This window comes from Phasianus colchicus, chromosome 2 (assembly GCF_987193195.1).
Source record: "Phasianus colchicus chromosome 2, bPhaCol1.hap1.1, whole genome shotgun sequence".
Classification (NCBI taxonomy): Eukaryota; Metazoa; Chordata; class Aves; order Galliformes; family Phasianidae; genus Phasianus; species Phasianus colchicus.
In genome coordinates, this window is record NC_143437.1 from 55232348 (window position 1) to 55250906 (window position 18559).

The following is an 18559-nucleotide window of genomic DNA, read 5'->3' on the forward strand; positions in this document are numbered from 1 at the left end:
TGAACCATGTGCAATGAGGGGGATGCTTAAAAACAATAATAAATAAACAAATAAGAACAATATATATATATTCTTTTAAAGTAGAAATCAATTTTAAAAAAAGCTGGAAAATGAGAGTTATTTTGGTTGAAGTAGTTGCTTACTTTGGACTTGATGATCCTTGTGGGTCCCTTCCAACTTGGGATATTCGATGATTCTAAAAGAATATGGGACATTAAAATCAGATCAACGTAAAAATAAGTAAAAAATGATTTTGGTAACAGACCATAAAAAGTAAAATTCCTTACCATGGAAACCCAATTGAGAGATTCTTTGATTATTACGAGGACAGAAAACAACATAAGGGGCACCGTAATTAGAAATACATGAATGCAAAGAAGAAAACACAATCCAATTTTGAGAAGAAAAAGCAATTTTCTACATAGAACAGAAAGAGCAAAATGAAATGTAGTAATTGTTGAGAATGGTAACAAACAGCACATACAAAATTAATGCAGAGATGAACGTGAACAAGGACAATATGACTTTCAATTATAGTACTGCTATGAATCATAAGTGAACAGACAATGTAGAGTTGTGGATGGATTCTGTTAAACTGGCCTTCTTAAAAATCTCCGTCTTCACATGTTCAACTATATTGCAAAGTCAGTGAATCCAGTGCTGTGGATGGTAAGTATGTGAAATTTCCATTACAATAAATATGGAGAATAGACAACTTTCCCTTAAAATAATCATGCATGCAAAGCCAAACAATCTAGCACACTGGTCCACATAAGCACTGCTGTAAGTGTATTCAAAGTTAGTAATGTTCCACCCATTAATTTTTAGTGTAGTTCTGAATACTTCAATAAACAGAACACTGAGGATTAATGAGAGGATATGAGCAACAATGATTATTTATGAACTTGAAAGTTATAATGAAAGACTGAATGAACTAGATTCAGATTCAAGCTCTGTTCTCAGTTATAGTGCCATAAATCTAGAACAATTCTATTGATTTCACTGAGCTTTGGGGTGAAAAAAACAGAAAAGCATGTGTTTCAGTACAATAATCTAAAAGAAGCCTTAGGTTAACACAGGATAAAACTGGACAAAGTCACTGAATGTTTTTGCTATTAAAAAATGAAAAAACATTTTTCTCTTCTTACAAGTTTGTTCAATTACAAAAACGGTGGTCAAATTGCTTATCCAGCCAGCAAAATTCCAAGCAAGAAAATGTAAGCATTTGCCTAGAGCGCATCTTCCCTCTTTGGAAAAAAATCATATACTTTTTATAAGCAAAGAACGAAAGCAAGTGCTGGAAAGAAACACCAAGAAGTTTCATGGCACACGTGAGAAGATGAGGAGGAAGGCTGTGCAGTACCTGATGTCTCTCTGCAATTCTGCCAGCATTCCCGACAGTTGCATATGTCAGGTTAGTTTGCTCTTCGGTGAGAATTTAGATTATCTGTAAAGTTAGTGAAGTTATCCCGGGTAATGATGCAGTCAGAAACTTTCTAGACTTTGAGAGAAAAGTGAAGTCTTCTATGACAAGCATACAGGAACTAAAGGTATAGACATCAAAGTAGATATAGAACTTACTGCAGATAATGAGACCGAATGACAATTCTTTGTTAAGTATTAATTAATAAAATCAATAGAGTGGCATAGACATCATCAATAAAAGGAGTTGTTCAGAGATAAAAGGAGAGCATTAAGCTTATGTTTAAAGAAAGATGGTATGATAACACCTCTTTTATTTTATTCTGGACCATTATTTATACTCAGCTCTTAGCACGTCACCATACACTAAAGAAAAGTGGACCAGACAAAGCACTGGTAAACATGAGTATTAAGAGAATTCTGCAGTGAAAATGGGAATAAACTAAGTTACCTAATAAATCACCAGAACTTTAAGTGATGTGAGTTCACAGTTTATATCGAATAATATTTATTTCATTTTATCAATCATAGCATCTGTGTTCACCCACTTTGTAGCATAAGTGGAGTAGATCACAGCCCTCAAATGTGGTAGCATTCTTTCAAATTTACTCATTATAAAATGATGTCTTGCCAGATATTTTCTGAGATTAAATGTATTTGTACTATCTCTATTGCTGACAATTCAGACAAGTGAAAAAGTCTTTCCCAAGTTGCAGGATAGTGTGATCTTCAGGTTTTTTCAGGTGCCTGGAGCAACATGTAGGCCATAACACTAAGAGCTGGTTATGCTTGACTCACAGCTCATGCAGCCAAACTTGTGCCCAGGCAGGATGCTTCACTCTGAATGTCACAATGGCTCTTGAGGCACTTCTGTCTTGAAATGGTTAGGGAGCATTTTCAAGCTCTGAGTGTCATTTCTTCACCACAGACTTGGCAGGAACCAGGCTTTCTGCAGAGCTGCCTACAGAGCTGAAGAGAAGCTGCCCTTATTTTGGTCTACACTGGTCTGGTAGATTTGCCTTAAGTTAAATTCAGAAGATTTTTATTTTGCATACTTGTCAGTCTGTTTCTCTCAAACTGATTTTTAGGCAGTAAATAAGCTTTGCTGCAGTATTGTTCTCCCACTGAAGAGGTTTTGCAGATGAAATCTGGTTTGCAGCTTTACCTTCTGTTCCTAACAGGTGATTTTAAATAATTATTTTAACATTTAATTTGCATATTTTAATAAGAACTGATTAAATTGTAACATCAATTATGACTTAAGAAATGTGTTCGACCTTTTCCAAACTCTTTTCAAGAATATTCCCAAACTGAGTATAACTTCCTTGTTTATCTGCTACTTTATTACATTAATGATGAGTTAACGTCTTCCTCATTTGATTGTAATCAATGGGCTATGCTGAAGCCAAACAGCCTGAGGGCTTTTTCAGTTCTTTTCTCCCAAGCTTCTTACAGAAGTTACGTCTTGTTGAGCTGTTTTCAAGCCAACATGCTAAGTATATTGCGATCATAGATGTGAGAATCCACTGCTGTATTATCAAAATAGACAACAGAGCCAGATCCAGGAGTGAAGTGAGAAGCTAAAATACCATTTTACCCATCTGAAGACAGATGAGCAATTTACAAAAAATACTGTCGGTGCTAAGAATTTAAAATAAAAATCTTTGGTAAATCAAAAGCCAAGAACCTCACTACCCAAGTGTCCTGAGAATTCAGTTTGCTAAATATGCTCAGAACCTGGCTTAGACTGAATTCAGCTGACAACATATGATGGTTGTGACAGTCCTTCATGTTGTACAGAAGGGACCAGAATTCCGAGCCTTTTCCTTCCTGAGTGCTTGGCCTATGAGGCTGGACTGGGGCTTTCAACATCAGCTGCTGCCCTCTCAGACAAATTTTCTCAATCTGGCTGCATAACAGTGCAGTTATAAAGGAATAGCAAGCTATCCCAAAGCCTAGGAGTAAAAGCATTCCCCTGGAAATTACCCTCTGTGGGTAAAGATTTCAAAGACCAGCATCCAGATCCTTTACACCTTTAACTGTGGCTTAGTACGCAGAAATTGAGCTGCTTCTGTTTGCACTAGGAATCAGAGTGCTGATCCAATAGAAATGTTACAGTCCTTCAGTATACGTTTAAGTGTATAAAAGAGAATTCATTTCTTCATTTCCAGGGTTGGCTTCCCAGTGCTTAGGAGACTGGCTGCTCCAAGTGTCAGACTAGGTGCTTAATTCACCTTCGACTACTGCAAAGACTTTCTCATACTTGAGTTGTGTAAGTTTATTTTATCAGTGAAAAGACTACCAGCCACTTTAAATAAAAGCAGCAGCACTAATAATATTTACTAGAACCATAACCTATAGAAAATGAATTAAAGTAGTTGTCAAACAACCCACCATTTTAATTAATATAATTGAAATCTAGTACTCAGAACACAAAGTTTCTACAGATAGATTATATCTAGATATTTTTTCCATAACTTAAAAAAAGGCAAGTATATGAACCTCATTTACTATTGAGAAAAAAATTTGCTATATTCTGTGATTCTCTAAACTTGATTAGTTTCAGCTCCTGCAAACTTACAAAGCATAAAGCTATTTCTTATATTCATCTGATAAAGACCACTAATAGGATGGATTTAAACATTCAGAAATGTACCTGTAAACCTCTTCTACCATGTGTAGACCTTTTGTTTGGCACACAGGTGTGCAGAATATATCCTGAATGGAGTATCATAGAATCACAGAATATCCTGAGTTGGAAGGAACTCACAAGGATCATTGAGGCCAACCCAAATTCAAACACTATGAGGTCTGAGAGAGATGTCTGGATGCAGCTTGAACTCCGGCAGCGTGGGGCCATAATCACTGCCCCAGGGAGCCTGTTCCTTGCCCAATGCCCTCTGGTGAAAAAACAGAGTTTGGATGGCATCACCAAAGATGTTAAAGTTGACTACTTCAAGGTCACTATGGCCAATACAGCCACCACTTCATCTACAAGACCTTCTCTGTTTGAATATCTGGTACTCCTGAGTATCTCTTTAAACTCCTGACTCTTTAGACATCCTCCTGACAGAGCACTGAGAAGTAAAAGGGATTATTATTCGTCAAGTAGCCACCTCTTCTATATTTTTACCTGAAGTCTGTGGTGATGCAGTTACCAGTTACCCTTTCTGACTTCAGTAACTATATGGAAACAGGACATTCAAAGTCAAAACCAGCTCCTACTGCTAGGGAGCAAGGACACATTGACTCCTGTCTTTTTATGAAATGTTTTTCTCTGCAGTGGGATTGATGTCAAATCTCTGCATCTCCAAACCGCATGATGGAAAAGAGCAGAACTGCCAGCATCTACAGAACTGTTGAATCCCTGTTGAATAAGGGCCACCTTTCCATCTCGGCCTTGCCTTAGTAGGATAAAATCCCTGGCATTTTGATTTAGCTTGAGTGTTAGTTAGGGCCTAACCCTTTGGTAATTTCTTTCACATTTCTACACTGTGAACTGTACACATTTCTACTATCTATGGCTTGTGATTCTACAGCTCAAATGAGAACATTTTAAAATGTCAAAAAGGGAGAGATTTTCTAGATCTAATAACTAATGTTTAGCAGCGTCAGTCCTACATACATCTGCAAGAATATATAACAAAAGAGCTGAGCAAGACTTGAAGGCTTTGTTCGGGGTTCATAAACAACGTCGGGTTAGGCCTGTCTTTACCTTGAGATCTCATCATTACTGTTAATCAAAGATCTTTAAATAAGCAAACAAACATAGAAAGAAACAGCTCCATATTACCTTTTAGAGAATTCGGTCATATTTATTATTAACAGCTGATTTTTTGGAAATAAAAATACTCAAAATGCTCTTAATTTTAATTGAAATTTTAAAAAGTACAGCTAATGTCTTTGTACTATACCATCAAACAAAAATACAGCAAATCACCAAGTTGGCAAATTCCTAGTGAAATGTTCATAAATAACACTAAAAACCTTATCTCAGTGAAATCATTAAGAGTTTTACCTTTGATAGTGGCAAGGTTTTACTGAAACAGAACATTTTGGTGTTATTTATTATTTATTTGTTTTCATTTATACTTTATAGTTCTATTCTGAGGCTTGGTAGTTTATTCATAGAAGAGTGGTGAGTCTCAAAATTAATTCAAAAGTTTACACAAATAAGCTCTGGTTGCATTTTGTCTTATTATCCAACATTTATTAACTCTTTCTTGTAGCAATGTTGTAATGACTCAGAGGACAAAAATAATAATGTGACTCTGAGTGATTCTGTATTTCAAGTAAGTGAATAGAAAAAGCTATCTAAAAGCTGACATTCGTATAAATTCTTTGGTGGATAATTATGACTAGGAAGGACATTGAAACAAAATCTGGATTATTGCAGAAGAGACTGGAAGATAGCAAAGAAAAAAGCAGCCAAGAACAATGAGTTCTTCCATGCAAAACACTGCAGTGCCTCAGCTGAGCTTCTACTGGTGTTCAGCTACCTCAAGGCTAGCATGGATACTTCTCCAAGCTGCTGCCATCTTGTCTCAATTTAGAACTGCAACCAGTTCTAAATCTCAAAACACATCAGATAGATAAAGACTCCAACATTTTCCAAAGTTCCACCACTCCTATATACATTGAAATTAATAACAATAAGCTTAATAATAACATAGAGACAAACAATGTTTTAGAAATGTCTGAAAACACACAAAGGACAACTAAACAAGACTGAGATATTTTTTCCCCACAACAACAGCTGGAGAAATTGAAAGCTTTTGCTGGGTGCTACAGAGAGCACTTCCATCCTTAAATTTCTGCCGCTGGCTATTACCAGCTGTTCAAGGAAGAAAATGCAGAGAATATATATTTTTATATTAATATCTGGAATCATACTAAAATACTAAATTCTGTAGACTCAGTTTCCTTAAATGGAAGATGAAGACAACCTTTTTCTCTTGCATTACTTAACTTTTCCTCTCGTGCAACATAACTATAACACAGCCTAAGAACACAGCCTTAGGTCAGGATAAAAATCTTAAAGACTGTCTTGTTTTGGGTGTTTGCTTCCAGTTTAGAAGACCTCTGCCAGGACCAAATGCTGACAACTTTATATGCTCTGGGGTCCACTCAAGAGTCTGCTTACCTAGCTTTTGCTCTGAATTGTAGCATAGATTACCGATTTATACTACAGAACTGGTGATTCATGTCTGAAAGTTATTTTTTTGTCTTGTTTTGGTTCATTAATTTTTTGTTTTACTACAAAAAATCACAGTAACTCTTGCCAAGTAAGGTTTTGAATGAAAATGTTTTATGTATGCCTCCAAAACAACAGAGCCTTTTCCTTAAATAATCATAAAAGGTGTAATGATTGATCCACTTCATTTGGGATTTAGCTGAAGCTGGGTCAAATTCCTGATATACTTCAAAATATGTTGCAAAACCTCCGCAAATGCCCTGTCTACAGAGCTTCTTTTCCATTACAATGAGATTATAAAATTATTATTATACTTCACAGAAGTCTTGTAAAATTCCACACATCAAGGAGTGGGTGTACTATAAATTGCAATAGAGAGAAGAGAGACAGCTATTTGGGCAAAAAGGAGTAGAGTAAATAAATATTTCTGTGATAGCACTAAAGGGACTTGATGAATTATATTCAGAAGTAGTACTTCATTTCCTTGTTTTAAAAGCCTTACTCAAGATTTCAAAATCATGTTGTTGTTCTTGTTGTCAAGAGTTTCAAGTGGCCTCACCACCAAAACTGTAGGAAGATTTTGTTCATCTTCTTTATTTTCACAGTTTAAAATATACTTTATACCATCATATACGTATTATTTTTAAAGGACAGAAATGTTCAAACATACTTCAGAATTTGGGTTTTGTAAAAGCAGCTTTTGAAAAATTTGAGATCATTAGAAAATATTCCTGAGATTGTTTTGTTTGTTCAAATACCAGTGAGAATTTGTATATGCTATAGAAATGTAATGCTATAATCTACATTATATATTTATATAATATTTAGAATATTTATGTAAAGTAATAAAATGGGAATAAAAACACAAATTGGGATGCAGTGAAAATTACATTTCTCTGTGGCAAGATTGTTCAACTTTTGTCAATAAGGTCAGAATTTGATGTTTTTTTAGATGGAGATGGTTTATCTTATGAAAAGGGTTTTTTTTTTTTGTTTTAAAGGGCATAGTTCAACTTTGGTTTGGCTTTTACAGTGGACTATAACAAATCCTTTTTCTACAAACAAAGTGTTCTGATTCACTGCCCTCAATAAGATCCCCAGGCTTGCTTAAATTGTTCAGAGTGTTAGACGTGTAATCTTTGCCAAAAACTATACTAGAATAAATATTGCATATATTTTCAATTTGTGGTGAACGTAACGCAAAGCAATTTTGGTTGTTAGGCACATTGCAGGAAGGCTCTGTGCAGGCCTCCCACACACATTGCTACCAAAGCACTTCAGTCCTGACAGTTAACACCATATGATATTCCACTCTTGGGTTACCTTCTGAGTAGCAACTGCCAACGTGGTCTGCAAGATTTGGAGCATGTGAACCCTACATACCTATATAGTGGGTTTTTTTGGTTTGTTTTATTTAGCACTGTGCTTTTTTTTTTTTTTTTTTTTATTTAACATGAAAATGCTATCTGTTCTCTGTGAAGGATTTCTACGGCATCATTAACTTTGATCGCCTCCTAGAGAGTCGATTTTCCTCAGCTTTTATTTACAGTTACAGGCCACTTTCTTCCTAAATTAAGCCACTGGCTTTTCAATCCATCTTCTATTAGTATAACAACCATGAGCTTATTGAGAATGGAAATACGTATGTTCTTCAGTCTTTTTCTGAAATTTCTTAAAGCATAAGAAAATGGTTAACTGTCTGTACAAATTGATGTTTGATTATTAGAAAAAAAAATGCACTCATTTCTTTGAAATGGGAATAGCCCAAAATTTGTCTATGAAGTACAAAAATTATTCCTCCTCCACAGTATGGAAAGGAAAAGCAGCAGGTTGTGGAGAGAGAAAGGACAGTACGCCTGGTTTTATGCATTAAATTAAATTTATATTGGCTCGTTCTGTGTTGCATACTAGACATTTTCCAGTGTTGTTCCATAATAGTCAGATGAAGAAATCTCAAGCATGGAGAAAACAGGCAAAGTGAGGAGAGGCTGCTTTGGAAAGCCAATGGAGACCAGTAAACACCTTCTTTTTTATTCTACCTTGCCCTCTCTCATGAGCGCTATGAAAGCTCAGTGTTGCATGTAGCTCTGGATCATTTGCCATAGCAACCAAATAAATTTGTGCATGCCTAACAAGGTAAAGTATTGTCCAGTCATACTTCCTTCAGAATCTTGCTGTCAAAAAAGATTTGTAATAAGGACAGCTCTCATTATAGTCAGAGAAATTCAGAATCCCAGATTTTCTGAGAGAAACCTAAAAAAAAAAAAAGAACACTATTACTGCATACATGTGGAAATACTTTACTTGTTTTGGAAATTAACTGTAGGATTAGAGAAAAATATTGAATTAATGCTACTAAAAAGACTACCTGCCACCTACACACCCATAAAATCAGAAATAAAGAAAAGCACATCCAGTTGAAGCAGCACAGAGAATCTTAATTTCATTCGACAGAGTATTTACTGTGATTCTGTGGCGCTTTATGTTGAATGCACAGTCCAGTTAAACAGTAGAGAGTAAAAATGTTTTCAGAAACAAATCCTTCTGCAAGGCATGCTGGTTTTTGGATTTAAATAAAATTGAGGTACATTATTCTTTTTAAAATGTGGCAGCCGTAGAGCTCATCTTTTAGTTCAAATGCCATAGGGTTTGCTTTTCCTCATTCCTTTGGCTGGTTGTACTAAGAGAAGCTCTCTTCTTTGAAGATTTTGAGGCTTATGACTTTTCCTGGGACTGAGATGGTGCAGTTCTCACACAGCTCTACATGAGACCACAGCATCTCAGCTGGTACGCCTGCTGTGTTCCACTCTTTTCACATACAGTTCATTTCTAAACTTAAAACAATGTACTTACAGGAAAAACAATAAACCAGTAGCATGCTGATATAGCTTTATCTCTAAACACCCTGCTTAGTAGGAACTAGCTTATTTACTGGATTTATTTGAGCAGTTTGTCAGTAAGGGATTAATATTTATCCAGTTCTGGTTCATTCTCTAGTTTTGTCTCTGTCCAAACCAGTTCATCAGGCTGATCAGGACACTGAGCCCAACCTTCTTAGCCCCCCAGTTATATCATTAACAGCACTCATATGCTTGCTGAGGTGCAACTAATCTTGAAGTCTTCCTTCCTTGTTTTTAAATTTAATAAAAAGAGCTAATTTGCAAGATAAACAGTTCATTAACCTAGTCAAATATTCTGCTTTGTCCTCTTTGCTTCTGTGCTGCCCTCCATTCTTCATGCTTATTCCCCTCCATCTTTTCATCCCTTTGCTAACTGATGGCTTTCCTGCCCAATTTGGCAATGGACCAATGAACATATTTTAGTGAAAGTAATTCCTGCACATGGGTGCACTAGGATGAGTAGTCGCTCACTTGCATCATTCAACTCTGTACATCCTCATAGCAGCAACAGAAATGAAGTTAAATGGAAAAGACTCTTTTTCCTTTCTTGAACATTCCTTTACTTCTCACTGGTTTCTGAAATTTCACCTTTATTCTGTCTCCTTTTCTTCAATCATAAATACAGGCAGGACAACCAGAAAACTTGTGCCATTTAGCGATAGGACAAGGGGAAATAGTTTTAAATTAAAAAAGAGGAGATTCAGATTAGATGACAGAGGTTAATCAGTGCACAGTGAGGCACCAGCACAGGCTGACCAGAGAAACTGTGGGTGCCCCATCCCTGGAAGCACTCCAGGCCAGGTTGGATGGGGCCCTGGGCAGCCTGAGCTGATGGGGGCAGCCCTACTCACAGCAGGGGTTGGGTGGATTTCAAAATCTCTTCCAACCTAAGTCATTGTGTGGTTCTATGATTCTGTAATTCTACATTAAGATAAGAGTTCAATTATCCAGAGAAAATAATTTTGTGCACCTTGTTCCAAGAAAAGCAGAATTATAGCTCAGCAGATAGTGCTGGATTAAATGGCCATTAAAAAAGGAAGAGAGTACTAGGAGAATATTGATTATGTGGCATTTTTTGGGAAGGAGGACTGATGCCCTGTTTGTGTTGACACAGTTCAGCAACCTTTTCCACACATGACAACCATGCTAATCCTGTGTCAGAATCTGACAGATTTATACACCACAGTTTGGCTTTCCACGTAAAAATGTACATGACTCTCTCTCATGAAATTATGTTTTGTTGCAAAGTAAACATACACTGGCATCTTTGGGTGTACATGACCTTATGTCAGACCTAGCCATCCTTGTAAAGTAATATAAGATAACATCCAAACACAATAACTTGTCAAAGGAAATAGAAGTATTCCTGTGGCAATTCCCATGTTAGACTATCAAGATACAGTGTGTCATATGTGTAGGAACAAAATTGAAAGTGCTGTTTAAGTGTAAGAAATTGTTCCATTCACCTCTCAGGGAAGAGAGCTTTCACACAGGAAATAAAAGCTGCTTTTCTGTGCTGATCTGATTATCTGTGGCAAGGGAACCAAACCTGTTCTTGCAATTGAATGGAAAAAAAAAAAGCAATGAAATTCAGTAGCACAAGAAAAACATGAGAAAATGTGCTGAAAAAGCGTGATGCAGTACAGCAATCTTTTTTTTTTTTGCAATTCCTTTACTCATTATTAAAACATTTTGATTTAGAAGAATGAAACAATTTTGCTGCAACAAGATTCATTACATAAACTCCCCAAGGGCAAAGATCCAGTGTTTGTTATTGTTACTTTCTGCATTCACACAGATCCTAGACCCAACTGGAGCTTCTAGATGCTAGTATAATACAAATACAACTGCTGCTAATACTAATCCTATGGTAGCAAGTGTTACCAAAAGCATTTGTAACAAACAGAACTGATAAAAATTCTTCCCCAAAGAAAAGCAAGAATTTAAAATAATTTTTAGTGTAAACTGCATTCTCAGGACACACTTCCCTACCCGAAGCATAAGGTTCCTCCTCATCCCTTTATCTTCTCTTCAAACTGACAGCTTCTTTCTCACATGTGACGTTGCACCTTACTGCAGACTTCTCTCCTCCTTCTGGACAAGTTATGCCCTTCAACTATTAAGTGACACCATTCCCCCAAGGCTCTATTTTCCCTCTCCCATGGTGCATGTGGCACTTATTCCAGTGCCCCTACAACCCTGGAAATGGGGTAAGGTACTGTCCATTCTCCTAACCTTTTTCCTGGATTAACAATAGCTCAGTTTTCCCCTCCTTCAGTCTCCTGTCTATTTTCCTTTTCTTATCCCACAAACAACTTAGCTAATTGAAGATCCTGAGACACTACTATGCTGACTTGAAACTAGCAAGTCAGCATTACATGCTGCTATCTTGTAGATGATAAAAGAAACTACATCTACTATTTAGGAATATAAACTTATTTTATTCTCTTTCCCAACTGTTTTTCCTTGCCAGCTTCTAGTTTTCATTGCTAGATTGTTTTTTATTTTTGGTCTTCCGAGTGCACAGCATTCCTCCCTGCACTGCTGAAAGATTCTGTCTGTGTTTTTGGATGCAGAAAGCTGTAGTGTTCCACCCACTGCATTGCAGTTGTGATGAGAAACACTATGTAAAATACAGTAGATTTTACAGAGATCCCAGAAGATCTGAAACATGATCATATATCATTTATAAACTGTTCATATGTTATGATATTTATTTAGGAATCACAGATGAAATTAAATAGTGGCATTGCTCTCCATATAAGAACTATACTTTCTTCCTTCATTTGAAGAGTTTGGCTTTTTTCTATTTCATTCCATTTTCCTGAGAACAACTAACTCCTTATTTCTTAGCGTCCACTCTCTTACTGCAGAAATTACATGAGTTTATGCTTTATGGCTGAGAGGCAGAGCTTGCCTTCTGTCTGAGTCCAGGTGAAAACTTAGAGTGGGCTTCCTCTTTCCTGTCCAGCCCAGCCCATGAGCCATCACTGCTGGAAGTGTAGCAAAGCTAATTAAAAAAAACATCTTGACAACTACTACTCCCTACATAATTTTCACAAGGCCTGATGAGTAAAGTTCAGACCATAAAAAATAGGTCCACCGTAATAAATACAATGCTGTGCTCTCAGATTCTCCTCAAAATGAGTTACAGTCACAGGAACCACCAAAGGAACAATCTAACTTCACTGTGTGGTCAACAGATGAGACTTTCACATTCTACACCTTTCATGTATTCTAGGAGTATTTTTCTAGCAATATGAATAATATTCTGATAGTAATTGAGCTGCCTATTTTATGTTATTTTAAAATAGATTTTCCTTCTTGATTTGCTGTAGTTAAAAGCAATGAAGCTGCAGTGCTTATAGGAAGAATATCAGAGAGGTGACTTGCTGGAAAGGTAAGGAGGGAAGAAAGCAGGAATGGGAAGAGAAAGAGGTGATCGAGATAAAGAGAGAAAGGGAAGAAGAAAGTAAATAAAACTCCGAATTTCTATTTCTATCCACTCCCCCAAAGGAACAAGTGATGTAATACTTGCTTTCTTTTTGGTTGGTTTGTTTTCAGACTTGCAATAGATTTTTCTTCCAAAATCATACACACAGCATACAGAGGGTAGTGTTAGAATAACAACAGAATTCATGATGATATGCTTGTTTCTATATTGTCTATTTGAAAAATTAGTTTATTAAGTGAAGTACTTACTTTATCTCTTGGCTACACACAGTTCATTGTTTTCCTATGGATGATGACAGGTTTCTTTCTTGTTACACTTGAGATCTGGCAAACAGTTATTTGGTGCTGTTTCGGGCAAGTGAAAAAATATAAACTCAATTTAGAAAATATTGAAAGGTGAAAGGCAGAAAGATATGTTTACAATTTGGCAGGAAATAAAAGAAAGATTAAGAGAAAGTTTCAGCCTACAACTGTTTCCTACTTATAATGGCTGTGTTTAATGAAAGGATTTCTAAATGCAAAGCATACTTTCAGCTTTCATCTTACGGAGACTTATAGTCCAGGCCTGTGACAAGACAATAATTACAACCACATCCATTACAGCGGTATTTTATCTTTATTTGGTATGGCATGCTTACATTAATTTGATATTTATATATTTGTGCATCTATGTAAAGGCCTCTGGAAGATCCTAAGTGTTATACCTCATGCTCTGTGTTTCACAGTCTTTAGTACTGCCTTCTTTCTCATTAAAAGATGAGCAGTTCCTAAAATCTTCTTGACCAAAATAAATAGATAAATCAGGAAACCATTACTGGAGGACTGTATTAATTAAGTTGCAATTACAGTTGAGAAAGACTTAATTCTCTAGTTTTGTCCAGAACAGAGAACTATCCACAAGGTACATAAGTAAAAGTGAGTATTTGATATGCAAAAAGATCTGGTTTGAGTTAGTATTATTAAAACTCATCTTAAGTGAAGTGCTAGGGTGTTCTGTAATTAACAGATGAAGAAAAATGCTATGGCTTCCTGCCCTTGCACGTGCAAAAGCTGATAAATGATTCACAGACAAATTGACAATGACTTGCAGCCAAAATTCTTCTTCAGGAGTAAGTAATCTATTCACTGAACCCAGTAGCTTCCTCCTTGAAAGAGAAGGAGTGGTGAGACCACCTTGACAGGTGCTGACAAACCTGCCTTTAACATTTGTTCTCATTCTGGAAAATTACAGAGGAGTTGGAGTTACGCTGCTGTTACTACAACAGGCTTCCCTTACTCTGTATTCAGACAGTGGAACTAACACTCAACACTGACTTAAAACAATTTCCCAGAGTACTTGGGAATCTTGCCAGATACTTATCATCTTGATCACACCCAGTACCGTAAATCATGAAGAAGTTTCATTTGATCTTTGATTATTTTCCCCTGAAGAAGGATTCTGGTATGGGCACCTTGACACCCCTTTTCTGACAGGAACCCATTTGGGTATATTCTTCAGTTGCTGCTACTTAAATACACAACAAACAGATTAATCCAAACCAAAACACACATGAGCTGAGAAAGCCAGAAGTGTGATCCTAGATGTGTAAGAAAACAAATAAAGCAGATATATCTACTGTTTCCTAGAAAAGATTTACTCTTATAAATTCATGTATAGGGAAATAAAAGTAGTTCATACTATCTACTACATACACCTGAAGCTAAAATTCTTATGGGAGAAGATGCTGCTTGAGAAAAGAAAACAATATACTTACCCTGATACTTTGCAAGGATTGTAGCATAGAAGTAAAATGACTGTGCCCTTTCCCCATTATTCTCCCCTTTCTTGAGCATAGAAATTCTGCGTAAGCAGAAGATAACAGCTACAGCTAAACAAAAATACAATTAAATTCTGTCTTTAGCTCCCAAATAAAAACAAGGACATTGATTGACTCTTTTTTTTTTTTCCCCCAGGACTGACGTTTTAAGCAATATTTACACATCCAAAAATTAAGAAGAAAATAAGTATAGATACTTGTTCTTAGCTATTTTTTGAGCTTACCATTATGAAATTGTTATTCCAATTTAGAAGCAGGAAAAAACCCACCAACCCTTCTGTAATGCTATATGCAATGGAAAGCACAGCAATAAGAGCAGTGTGGCAAAGACTTCTGCTGCAGCAAATGAGAACAAGACCAAACACAGCAGCCATATAAACAGAAATAAAAGGAAGGGGAGAAGAAAAAAAAAAAAAAAAAAGCTGCTTACCTTTAGAAGACCTCAGGTATACAGAGATCTCCAGAAAGAATTCCTGTCCTCTGCTGCCAACCCTTAAATGATGTCTGGGAAGGGGTAGATCCTGGCCCAACCCTTTCCAGTCACTCAGGTGCATTGCATTCACCTGAGCTCCCCTGGATTGGCCCTGCCTTCCCACCAGGTGCTCAATCAGTGGTTCATGGCTACATACAGGCCTTGGCTTAGTATTTCTGCTACACCTTTTAATCCTGATTTATGAGTCTGAAGGGAATCCCTAAACAGAATCCAAATTCTCCTTCCTTATCTTATATCAACTGTGCTTCTATTTCAGCCTCTTAAGCCTTAAGTTTAGTAACATAATATAAATTATGGCTTTTTAAGAATTTCTTCAACATGTTCTCCCCAGTTTTAGCTATTTGATCTCAAATTTCCCCCACTGAGTGCCATCAGTGCATTGAGTTTCTAGTTAAAATATTATGTAAGAACCTAAAAGGTCTATTTCCCACATATTAAAATTCTTACAGCAGCTTTTCACAAAACAGTTTTGGCCTCCACACCTTGAAATTCAGATGATAAATAAATTCTCTGTGTTTTTACACCTCAAAAAAGGCGACTTCAGCTCAACAAGTTGCAAACATCTGAAAAAAACTGCAGTCCATGTGTGCTTGAGATAGAGCCTTTGGAGGTCTTCAGCTAAATTTTCCAAAAAGTCTGACTGTAGTGTGCATACACAAAGCAATACAGACTTTTTCTGAATTTCTGCAATCTATTGTAAGATAGTGTGCTAGACTATATGGTGAGATCAAAGAAAATAATTGCCATCTTAGCCTCCTAATATTCTACATTCCAATACTAATACTGCCCTTGCAGAGGTTGAGACAGGTAGCCACTCATTCTTTGGAGATGGAAAAAAACCAGGAATTATGTGATCATATAATTGAGGAATGTAAATCATATACAAAAGTGAGTCAAGTTACCGGAAACTGCTGGTGTTCTTCCTTATTTCAACTCTCTTTTATCAAACTTTACTTTCTTTTGACTTTTTTTTTTTTTTTTTTTTTTTTATAATATATATTATTGAAAAATTTTGTCTTCATTCTCCAGTCATCCAGCTTTATGGGGAAGGGCCCTCTTCTGCTGATCAGTGAATGATCCATGCATGTATGCAACACATAAAATATATAGATTTAAATCCATATCAGCTCAAACCATCTACAGTTTTCTTTTCAACATGAAAAGCTGGGCTACTTATGGCCTCTTTTCTGTGGCAATCTATACCTGTAGGCAATGGATGATGGTCAGTGTCTTGGTCAAGAATTAGAATATTAATACTGATTTGTTTGAGCCTTTATTTTCCCAGCATAAACCCAGCACTAGTCTCTGCGTTCACCTTTGTTTTTCCTTACAAAAAGAGAACATAAATTAATGTTCTCCTTTTATCTGGAAGTATTGTGATAGTGCTACACAACTCTGTCAGCTGTAATCAGCCTTCAAAACACTTGAAGTTTGCACTGTACTTATTTTATTAATATGAAACAAATCTGACATCTCACATAAAAGCAATTATTAAGCTGAACTTTTGTTGCCATCCAGAGCCACAAATCCATTTAAATATCTAATGGGTCATTTTTTTTGAAACCAACCACTTCCATTTCAACAACAAAATCCTAATGTGACCAGCTAAGGCACTGACATCAAGCAACAGTTCCTCAGCAGTTTCTAAAACTTCAGCGTCCCACATATATATGTGAAGGCTGTAGATACCCTTTTTTTCAATTACAAATAGAAGCAGCAAAGTTTGCAAAATATAATTTCAAATAGGTTTTAATGCAAAATAAGTGGTCAAAGAGTGTCTTTCCAGTTGTTTTCCCTTTAGGAACATCAATAGCACCCATGCTTCCCTCTCGCAAATACTGCATTAAAATAAATTCAGCTCAGAGCTTAAAAAACCTTCAACAAAATACATTTGCAGTTCTGTTATCAACATCTGGTGACCAAATACATAACAACAGCACATCAGAAAAGCACTGAATACAGTCAGGAATTTAGTTAAATATTTATCCTGATTAATTATAAAATTCTCAGTGTCTTCTGTGTAATTTTTAGAACCTTGATTTAATACAGACAAAGGCAGTGTGAGGGAAGGATTTGGTGCAGAATAAAAGATGGTTTTTATGCTGAATTTTGAGTTACAAATTGCATCATTTAATGCTAAGAAATATGCTATATCAATTCTGCAACAAAACGTAGCATATAATGCTTTCCTGTGCAGAAAGCAGCAGAGCAGCTTTCCATGGCAGTCACTTTTTGCCCTTCACACACGCCTCATCCACCAACTGGATCTATCTTGGAGGAGAGACCTTAAATTCCTGCAAGCCGGCTGTAAGGCACATGCAGTAGCAGCAGTGTACTGACATTTGCTAAGCACCAGTGTCCCTCAAGTGACTGGGAGCGAAGCCATTGACGTCACTGAACAATAGGCAAAATATTTCCTCCTCCTCCATAGTCCTGAACTGTAAACACCCAGCTTGTACACAGCAGGCTGAACATTTGGGGAGAGGCGGAGAAGGAGAATGTGAAAAACTCTCAAGTGATGCTGCTGAAAACAAGCAGCTGTTCCTGCATAACCAGCCTCTTCTTGTCCCTTCCATTTTGCTTGCGAAGGTGTCTCCTTAGTGCAAGTCACATGGTGGAGAAGATAAAGCTGAAATATGCTATTAATAAAACTGTGTCTCCTGAACTCACAAGGATTTTTTTAAAGTAAAATGCCTGATATAAATTAAAAAAGAAAAAAAGGAGAAGAAAAAAAAAAAGAAAAAAGCACTCTCTCCCTCTTTCTTTTTCCTTCATGCATTATTATGGTGCTTTAACAGTAATCCACATATTTTGGGCAGGGTGAGGTGGGCTGCATATAGTGAATTTCAGTCTTGGTCATACTGCTTACTGTCACACATATCGTTGCAAACAAAAGGGAAAAGGAAGGGTAACATTTTTGTCTTCAGAATTACAATTACAAAGTCACACAAATGAGTATATGCTCTGGATTCACTGTAAGTTCTGTTTTAAGCCCTTAACCTGGAGTGTTATGCTTACAGCATAAGCAGAAAATAAAAAGGCAGAGTTAATCCTGAAAAGTGAAACCTAAGTGCAGCTTCTTGTAGCTATGTATTAGAAATACTGATGCAGAGATTTGTTAGGACTTGTCAATTGTTGAAAAGAACTGGCAAAATGTGAATACAGCAAACCTTATTTGAATTAAAAAATATATATATATATTTAATTTTATTTTTTTTTAGCAGTCTTTCAGTTCCAGCTGCAGTCCTACAGGTGGTAAAACTTCCCTATTTTCAGAGCA

At 36.4% G+C, this 18559-nt stretch overlaps 1 long non-coding RNA gene across 1 annotated transcript; it reads right to left on the reverse strand.

The window, feature by feature from the left end:
* Positions 1-8138: 8138 nt before the first annotated feature.
* On the reverse strand, positions 8139-15592 carry LOC149919035 (uncharacterized). The gene is made up of 3 exons (XR_016464728.1): positions 15217-15592; positions 13219-13314; positions 8139-8869 (listed from the first exon to the last, which is right to left on the reverse strand). It is a non-coding gene; the product is annotated as an uncharacterized LOC149919035 (long non-coding RNA).
* Between the last annotated feature and the right edge of the window lie 2967 nt (positions 15593-18559).